Raw genomic sequence first — 10,172 nt, 5'->3', positions numbered from 1 at the left:
ACAGCTGGGGGGCTGCAGTCTGGCAGTCCAATAGCATGGGCCACCCCTGAGTGAATCTAAGAAAGGATGTCATACTTTCTAAGCAGTTCTTAAACTCAAAAAACAGCTCACTCGGACCGTGCCATACAAAAAAGAGGTAATCTTCAAAATGTTTGTAGAACTTAACATAAGATTTGAAATGGTCATTAACAAGCACTGATTGTTTCTCCCAGTGTACCAACACTGTATTAGCATAAGTGTTGGCACACACTGTCCCCATCACTACTCCTAACTTTTTTAGGAAGTAATGTCACAAACATGAATAAATTGTTCTCCAGAACCAATTCATGAAGAGTACATAACATCTGTAGCTTAGAATTAGGGACTGTTGCTTACAGGACTAAGAATGACCTGACTCTACCCCTTCTTCATTGGGGATAATGGTAAATAGTGAGTTAACATTCATGGTAACACATACGACTTCATGTACATTATGATAACTAGTCGACCAAATATACAGATCCTGAAGAAAGTGCTGAGTATCTCTTGATACTGTATCAGTTTTCTCTATGAAGGGGTGAAGCTGTTTCTCAATATAAATAGAAATTGCCTGGGTCAGCCATCCCATACTCGACATAATTGGCCGGAAGGGTGGGTCATTTACATCTTTGTGTACTTTGGGTAAAGCATAAATAGCAGCTTTGTAGGATGTTCAACAGTGAAATAGGTATACAACTCATAACTGATCTGATGTGTCATAAGAAGTTCATATAAAAAGAAATTCAGCCTCATCTCAATACCCATAAATTTCTACAGTTTTGCATAGACCTGTATGTCATCTAACATACTTCTCATTTTATCAAAGTATTGTGATATATCCAAGATCACCACCCCTCATCCTTTGTCTGCAGGTCAAATGACCATGCTTTGTGTCCTGGCCAACTGATTCATAGCTTTTATTTCCCCATTAGTTAAATTAAAAAGTATACCTTTATTATGCTGTTTGCTCTTATTTAAAGACCTTAGGTCATTCTCACAAACATTAATAAATTCTTCTAGGGCTGGTTTATTCTCAGGTGTAAACAAGCTTTTTTTTTAAAAACAATAAAAGTTTCATTCTTTAGTGGAAACAGTATTACACATAACATTTTCTGCAAACATTCTAAGTTCTAAAATAGGATCTATTAAAAGGCTTCTGCTTGCAGTAACAAAGGAAAGTCCTTTGTTCAATACGCTACATTGTTCATCAGTCAGCTGAAAGCTAGACAAGTTAAAAATCAGTTCACCTGTTTGGGCCTGCAAGTAGCAGGTCCCTTCCAGTTGTCTTCTACAGCCAAGTTTGAATGCAGCCTTCTCCTGTGGCTTCATGAGCATCCTATCCACTTCTCTTGCCAAATTGGGAGAGCTTTGGCCAAAAAACTGATGGGGATGTTTGAGACACTTTATTTCCTGATTTACCAGTTAATAAACTAATCCCTCTGGCACCTGATGCAATTTTAGATCTTACTGCTGGTGTTACATCCTGTGGAACAATAACCTGGGATGTACATCATTCTTCTGATGGTATATTACAGTTCACTACTGTTTGTAAACCTTCTCTAAGTTCTCGTGATTTGTTATCCATTCTTTCAGACTCTGGTTTCCTGAATCCATTCAACTCATCTGAAGCTGAAATGACATTACTTCTGATTGAGGTCTGTACATCCGGGCATTGTCTTCTTTCCTCAGGTAGATCTACACTCCTGTCCCCTCCATTCGGAGCTGAATGTCAGTCATCCGCACTTCCTCTTGCCGAGACGGTCGAGGGCTGATTGGTTCTTGGCCATGAGAACATACACCCCTGTCAAAAATCAGCACAGTCTCTATTCAGCTTTTTAGTCTTCTCCGCCTGCAATTTACGATCATACATTGAGATTCTATCAACAAGTTCATTCACCAATTGATTGCTAACAGGAGAGCAAATGCTTTGGTTGTGCGCAGGGCTAATATTCAAGCATTTGCCCTTGCAATGGCACCACAGTTAGAAATATCCCCAGAAGAATTCAAAGCATCATAACATTGGCTGGATGGCTTCCTTCAGTAATATGTACTGTCTCTAAGAAGATCAACAACACTGTTCAAGCTGGAAGATACTGAAGGTATTAAACGTGCACTTGCATTCAAGTCCTTTGTTGATGGCATCGACTTTTCTAAATACCAAGTCTCCAACATGATTGCTATTGATGAAACTGCAGTGTTTATGGGTCAAAGATCTCAAACAACAATTGATCAGAGGGGCGCCTCGTCAATCTACATTCCCTCCACTCATTACGAGAGTGCACGTGTTACCTGTATTTTGGCAATTCATCTAGATGGAAAAAAAACTCCACTTCTAATCATTAGTAAGGGCAAGAAAGATAAGATTGAATATGTTTCATACATTTACATTCTTCAAACTGAAAAATCCTGGTACACACAAGCAGTTATAAGGAAGTGGGTCGATGTAATACCGCCACTTGTTTTGCAAGGTGGCGAAAGAAGTCTGCTAGTCTGGGATTCAGCCAGCACTCAATGCACTAAAGACATGAAAAAATTCCTTGCACGGTGAAGAATAGATCAAGTAATGATTCCTGCAGTAATGACTGCCTATCTCCAGACTCTTGATGTTGCAATAAACAAGCCATTCAAGGACCATTTGCGTATGCAACTCAATGACTACACTGAAAATAGAATGGAGAGAAATCAGCATGGAAACTTTATGAAACCTAGCCTGCAAGAGGTCATGACTTGGGTGAAAAATTCATGGGATAAAAATCATTGACAGCTGTGTTGCCATGCACTATGAGCAGGCTACTTGGACAATCAGTGCTCATTTAAGGAGATCTCTGTTGCAAGGCATGACAGATTGGGGCCAATGATTCTACCAGAACTGGAGTCGCAAGAAATTCAGGCTGAAATTCAGGGGTTGGAGACTTATGACAATGTTCAAGAAGAAGATGACATGACTGTATTGGAATAACTTTTCCATTATCAGGGCAACAGAATGGATTGCTTCTGCTTTCAGTTTTATTCCCCTCCTCCAATACACATGTATTGAGATTTTTCTGCACTTCCTGTTAAGCATGAAATATTGCACTGTGAAAGCCAAGGTGTAGATATTCTGAAGTTGAAATGTTTGTTGCACTGTTTATGTAGAATTCTCACACAACTGTTAATGCGTTACTTAGAACTGCTGCTCTATGAGCCTATAATTTATAACAGAAAAGTACCAAATAAATGTCAATTTGTGTACATGAATAAATGTTGATTTTTGTACATGAATAAATGCCAATTTGTTTACATGAATAAATGTCGATTTTTGTACATGAATAAATGAATAAATGTTGATTGTTGTACGAGGGGGGTAAATAAGGCATCCTCTGATAATAAGCCCTAATGCATATTTCGGCAGGGGAAAGAGCATATGACCTGGTCTTATTTTTGGGGAAATATGGTATGAGCAGTAGGACATTACCCAGTGCTGGGAACGAAACTTTGATGGGACACCCTGTCATACCTTAACTCCTGGAGGCTACCAAACCATGCCATGTCCCCATGCCCTCAGAGCCTCTCAGGAGGACCACCCCCTGATCGTGGCTGGACCCGCAGAACTCCCCTCGGCCACTGAGGGGCAAGTCTGATGCTCCACTCTCATTGGGACTTCCATGTACCCCTCCTTTCCAGTCCAGATCACCATGGTCCCTGTCTCCCGCATATCCTCTGAAGGCTGCCAAACCTTACCATGTCCCAGTGCCCTCAAAGCCTCTCAGGGGGACCTCCCTCAGATCCCTGCTGTCCTTATGGAACTCCCCTTGGCCGCAGATGGGAAGATCCACCCTCATCATGGCTTCTGTGTGCCCCTGCTCTCCCATCCAGAGCACCTCCAGGGACTTCGCAATTTTTTTGGGATGCTGTCGGGTACTGGGCAAGATCGGACGCCTACACTTTGCCTGGCAAGAGCTCTCCAGTCCCTGCGGATTCCCACTGCTTGCTCCCTTAAGGACTTCCATTGTTGGGAACTCCGCCTGACCCTGCTCACCCAGGCAGGAGCTCTCTGGACCCCACAGCCATCTGCTAGCTGCTCCCTTGAGGACTTCCATGCTGGATGGGGGCATGATCCGGACTTTCTCATCCAGGTGGGAGCACTCATTGCCCGGCCACTTTCCACCTATCTCCCGCTTCTGGACTTCAATCCCAGAGGGGGCCGCAGTCTGGATCCCTTCACCCAGACAGCAGCTCTCCCAGCCCAGCCATTTTTAGCCTCGCTGTCCCTTAAGAACTTACATCAGGAGGACCCCCCTCATGGCTTCCACATTTACCCTAGGTGGGAGAGCTCTTTTCCTGTGTTACATAACTCCTGGAGGCTTCCAAATCATAATGTGTTAACTGTGCCCTCAGAGCCTCTCAGGAGAGTTTCCCACCAATCCTTCCCAGCCTTGTAGAACTCTGCTGGGCCATGATGCATCACCCAGACCCTCATCAAGATTTCTGTGTGCCCCTGCTCTCCCATATAGAGTACCTCTGGGGACATGGTGATTTTTGGGGATGCCACCAGGTACCTGGCAAGGTCAGACACCTTTGCCCTACCTGGCAAGAGCTCCCCAGGCCCCACAGATGCCCACCGCTCACTCCCTTAAGGACTTCTATTGTGGGGGCTCTACCTGACCCCACTCACCCAGGGAGGAGCTCTCCGGGCCCCACAGCACTCCACCCAGCACTCCCTTGAGGGCTTCTATTGTGGGGGCCTCCACCTGACCACGGTCACCTGGGCAGGAGCTCTCCGGACCCTGCACCCTTCTGCCAGCAGGTCCCTTGAGGACTTCCACCTGGATGGGGGACAATCTGGACCCTCTCAACCTGGCAGGACTACTCTCACCCCATCCAGTTTCCACCCTCACCCCCTTCTAGACTTCCATCCCGGAGGTGGCCGCAGTCTGGAACCCCTCACACAGGAGCGAGCTCTCCCAGCCCAGCCAATTTCTGCCCCTCTCTCCCTTCCAGACTTCCATGGGGAGGGACACCCTCCAGGCTTCCACTTCTATGCAGGCAGGAGAGCTCTTTTCCTGGGTTAGATATCTCCTAAAAGCTGCCAAATAATTCAGTGTCAACTGTGCTCTCTGACCCTCTCAGGGGAGCTTCCCTCCAATCCTTCCCAGCCTCGTGGAACTGTGCTGGACCATGAGGCCTCAGACAGTCCCTCATCCAGAATTCCATGATGCTGGTTCTGCCTTTTGCCCTCCACCTAGAGATTTCAACCTCGCACAGTAGATGGCACAGAGTCCCGGCATCTCTGCGCATTTTGTCACTCACATGCGTCTCTCTGGTGCCAGATGCAGATGAATGTGTTTCACTTCCAGTCTACTGGCATGCGGCCCCTTGCCCCCTGCCCAGTGCCATTTGCAGGGCAGCATCCCCATGGTGCCAGGTGGAGGACCAGAGGCTGAACCGCTGCCTGCAGATGGCCCCAGGTGTGAGATGCCATGGTGGCCATATCTCCACACCCCTGGAGGCTCAGAGGATTAGATCACAGACCTGAATTCCGGGGCAGCCCTCGGCATGTCTGCACTATCGGCCCCAGGTGCAAGATGCCACATTGGCCGTATCTCCTCTCCTCGGGTGCCGGGAGGATGGGATCCTGGATCTGGCTTCCCCAGATGGATCTCTGCCCTCTCCCAGGAACTACGCACCCACTGCTGAGTCACCCCTCCAGGGACGACCCTTAAGCCCAAGTGCACAATCCACAGCCCCCTACACACCAGCATGGGTTCTGGCTATATGGACAGAGCCATGGAGGGTGCGGAGTGAGGGGCATGACTGGAGACCTTCTCCCGTGGGGGACACCCCACCACCAGGGTGCACCCAGACTCCACACCCTTGATCCCCCCACCGGATCCAGTGCCTGTTGCTGTGGAGCAAAGTCCCGCTGATGATCTGGACATTAGGGGAGGGAGAGCAGCCCGAGGACCAGTCTGCTCCTCCCTGCAAGGGATCGGAACCCCCCCCCCCACCTGCGACAAAACTTTGGCTCAAGGGCTGACTTTCAATAGATCACAGCTTTTTGCTGCTCTGCTATGTACAAAACCCTGACCCAGATTCAGGTCGTCTATGAATGATTTAGCACCCAGTTCCCTACGAATGTGCGGTGCTCTGATGGAGAGAGGCGGCCCCCTTCCATCCTTGCTCTGACCCAGTGACGAGCAGCACTCCTCACCGACCTTGTGGCCGGCTATCCCTGGCCAACTGGAGATTCATGGCTCTGCGGTATGATTATGTTTAGGTGGGATTCTGACTTAGAGGTGTTCAGTCATAATCCCACAGATGGTAGCTTTGCACCATTGGCTCCTCAGCCAAGCACATACTCCAAATGCCTGAACCTGTGGTTCCTGTCATACTGAGCAGGATTACTATCCCAACAACACATCATCAGTAGGGTAAAACTAACCTGTCTCACGACGGTCTAAACCAAGCTCACATTCCCTATTAGTGGGTGAACAATCCAATGCTTGGTGAGTTCTGCTTCACAATGACAGGAAGAGGCAACATAAAAGGATCAAAAAGTAACATCGCTAGGTATGCTTGGCAGCCACAAGCCAGTTATCCCTGTGGTAACTTTTCTGACTCCCCCTGCTTAAAACCCAAAAAGCCAGAAGGATCTTGAGGCCTCACTTTCACAGTCTGTATTCATACTGAAAATCAAGATCAAGAAAACTTTTGCCCTTCTGCTCCACAGGAGGTTTCTGTCCTCCCTGTGCTCACCTTAGGACACCTGCATTACTCTTTGACAGGTGAACCGCCACAGTCAAACTTCCCACCTGACACTGTCCCCAGACTGGGTCACACACATGCGCTTGGAGCCAGAAACAAGAGCCTAGGTGGGGATCACCCTCCCGCCTCACTGGGTAAGTAAAAAAATGATGAGTAGTGGTATTTTACTGTCAGCTGAGGCCTCCCACTTATTCTACACTTCTCATGTCTCTTCACAGTGCCAGACTAGAGTCAAGCGCAACAGGGTCTTCTTTCCCAACTGATTCTACCAGGCTCATTCCCTTGGCTGTGGTTTTGCTAGATAGTAGGTAGGAACAGTGGGAATCTCATTCACCCATTCATGCATGTCACTAATTAGATGATGAGGCATTTGGCTACCTTAAAAGAGTCATAGTTACTCCGGCTGTTTACCCACGCTTCATTGAATTTTTTCACTTTGACATTCAGAGCACTGGGCAGAAATCACATCGTGTCCACACCCATCTCGGTCCTTCGTGATGCTTTGTTTTAATTAAACAGTAGGATTCCCCTGGTCTACACCAGTTCTAAGTCAGCTGCTAGCTGCCGGACAATGAGGGATGCTGGTCGAGGCCAGCGCCCACCACAGCTGGGGCAATCCACAAGAAGGGCCCGACATGCATCTAGAATCACAGCTGCCATTCCCCTTGCCCCCCCCGATGAGGGGGGAGTATGGTGAGGGGGTGACACCTCATCCAGCTGCGGCACGCTTCCAGCCCCACTTCATGCCCGAGCCCAACCAACCCAGCCCTTAGACCAATATTTATCCAGAAGTTACAGATCTGACTTGCTGACTTCCTTTACCTACATTGTTCTAACATGCTGAAGACTGTTCACCTTGGAGACCTGCTGCAGATATTGGTACAGCCCAGCGTGAGACTTACACCCTCTTCCTCAGATTTTCAAGGGCCAGTGAGTGCTCACCTGACGCCACATGAACAGCTACGCTTTCCAGGGCGTGGGCCCCTCTCTTGGGGCAAACCCATTCCAGGGCACCATGCCCTTTACAAAGAAAAGAGAACTCTCCCAGGGGCTCCTGACAGCTTCTCCAGGATCATTTTAATCACCACACTGGACCCCGCAAGGCACCTGTCTCTGCCGCTTTGGATTCAGGGATTTGAACCCGACTCCCTTTTGATCAGCCAAGGGTGATGGAGGCCATCGCCCATCCCTTGCTATCTCTCAAGACTGACTGACTCATGTTCAACTGCTGTTCACAGGGAACCCTTCTCCACTTCAGCCTTCAAAGCTCTCATTTCAATATTTGCTACTGCCACCAAGATGTGCACCCACAGCAGCTCCACCTGGCCCTTGCCTTGGGCTTCAGTACCACTGTGGCGGCCCTCCTACTCATCGAGGCATAGCCTCCATGGCTCCCAGTGCTGGCGATGGCTGGGTATGTATCTGACACTCCAGCTCCATCCATTTTCAGGGCTAGTTGTTTCAGCAGGTGAGTTGTTACACACTCCTTAGCGGATTCCAACTTCCGTGGCCACCGTCCTGCTATCTATATCAACTAACACCTTTTCTAGGGTCTGATGAGCATCGGCATTGGTCGACTTAAACTGGTGTTCAGTTCATCCTCTAGCGTCAGTTCTTCTTATAAAAAATGGCCCACTGGGTGCTCGCATTCCACTCCTGGCTCCAAGCCAGTGAATTGGGCTTCTCACCCATTTAAAGTTTGAGAATAGGTTGAGATTGTTTCAGCCCCAAGACCTCTAATCTTTTTCTTTACCCCTTTAAAACTGCATCTACCGAGTGCCATCTAACCTGAGGGAAACTTCAGAGGGAACCAGCTACTAGATGGCTCGATTAGTCTTTTGCCTCTATACCCAGGTCGGATGACTGATTTGCATGTCAGAACTGCTAAAGACCTCCACCAGAGTTTCTGCTGGCTTCACCCTGCCCAGGCATAGTTAACCATCTTTCAGGTCCTACCAGGTGCACTCACTCTACACCTCTCCAATGGGATGGGTGAGATGGGCTGGCTGTGCACCCCCCGCATGGGCTGGGGGGATCCTGCCTTTTATGTGGTGCGTGCTGGCCCTCACTTTCATTGTACTGTGGGGTCTCCTGCCCACCCTTGAACTCATGCACCTGTTAGACTCTTTGGTCTGTGTTTCAAGATGGGATGGGTGGGTCACTGACATCACCGTGGATCCTGGGCACCCAAGATGAGCTCACCGGCTTGGCTGCAGGACACAGTTGGGCCACAGTAAGGGCAGTCCAGCCCAGTAGATAGTTGTGCTGGGAGCCGGGGGGCCCCTGCCATGAGGGCAGGGTGGGTGCTGCGGTGGTCATCTCCCATGACCATGGGTCATGGTGAGGGCTGATGCTGCAGGCTATAAGATTCCCCTCTGGGGAGGCGAGCCACCTTCAGTGCAGCCTTCCTGGCCAACCCTGAGCTGATCGCAACACACCACCACAGAGGACGTGCGCCCGACAGTGTCCGGCTCACCAGAGGATGGTTCCCCACCCCCTGGAGGGGGAGGGGGATCCACCTCGGCTAGGCAGCCAGTGTGGCCGCCGAGTTGAATCCTCCAGGTGAACCGCCTGGACCCCACCCGTTTACCTCTGAATGGTTTCACGCCTTCTTGAACTCTCTCTTCAAAGTTCTTTTCAACTTTCCCTTACTGTACTTGCCCACTATTGGTCTCGTGCCCATTGTTTAGCCTTAGATGGAGTTTACCACCCGCTTTAGGCTGCATTCACAAACAACCTGACTCTGGGAAGATCTGATCCTGATGCACCGGGGAACGCCACCAGCCTCACTGTCCACTGGCTGAGCCTTGATTACAAGGACTTGGGTCCCCTGGGCAGTGCCGGGGAGACAGACTTCCATATGCCACATTTCCCTGCTCCCATCGCCTGGGTGGGTATTCGGCGCTGGGCTCTTCCCCTCTTCACTCGCCATTACTGAAGGAATCCTGGTTAGTTTATTTTCCTCCGCTTAGTAATATGCTTAAATTCAGCGGGTCACCAAATCTGATTTGAGGTCGTGTCCCGAGCAAGGTCGCAGATGGGGGGGGTTCAGGAGCAGGACTTGGGGGATGGATCGCCCATGCCGCCGGACTCCGGGTGGTGGTGGAGGAGTTGACATGGCCCCGACATGCTGGAACAGGCACGAGCGGGAGTTCAGCCTCTCCCTGGGAGGTAGTACCACCGACAGCCTCTGGGTGCAGGCCGGACATGTGCCTGCTCCCTCTCGTGCTCGGACAGGCTTCCCCACTCAGGGCGGTGAGGGGCTCCTGTCTTTCATCCATGTCTCTCTCTGGGGGGATGGGGAGCCCGCATCCAGCTCCATCAACTCCCTGGCTTCACCCTCAACAGGGGCTGGACACCCCCGGGGACCATGGAAGGCATGATAACTCTCAGACAGGCATAGTCCCGGG

General features: G+C 49.6%; 1 non-coding gene across 1 annotated transcript; it reads right to left on the bottom strand.

Annotated features, from left to right (window-relative positions):
* Positions 1–6,010: 6,010 nt before the first annotated feature.
* On the bottom strand, positions 6,011–9,779 carry LOC122796113. The gene has a single exon (XR_006363945.1). It is a non-coding gene; the product is annotated as a 28S ribosomal RNA (ribosomal RNA).
* Between the last annotated feature and the right edge of the window lie 393 nt (positions 9,780–10,172).

Source organism: Protopterus annectens, chromosome 2.part2 (assembly GCF_019279795.1).
Source record: "Protopterus annectens isolate FY-2018-M chromosome 2.part2, PAN1.0, whole genome shotgun sequence".
Lineage (NCBI taxonomy): Eukaryota > Metazoa > Chordata > Ceratodontiformes > Protopteridae > Protopterus > Protopterus annectens.
Note: the sequence above shows the minus strand (reverse complement) of the source record. Positions and strands in the feature narration are given on the sequence as shown.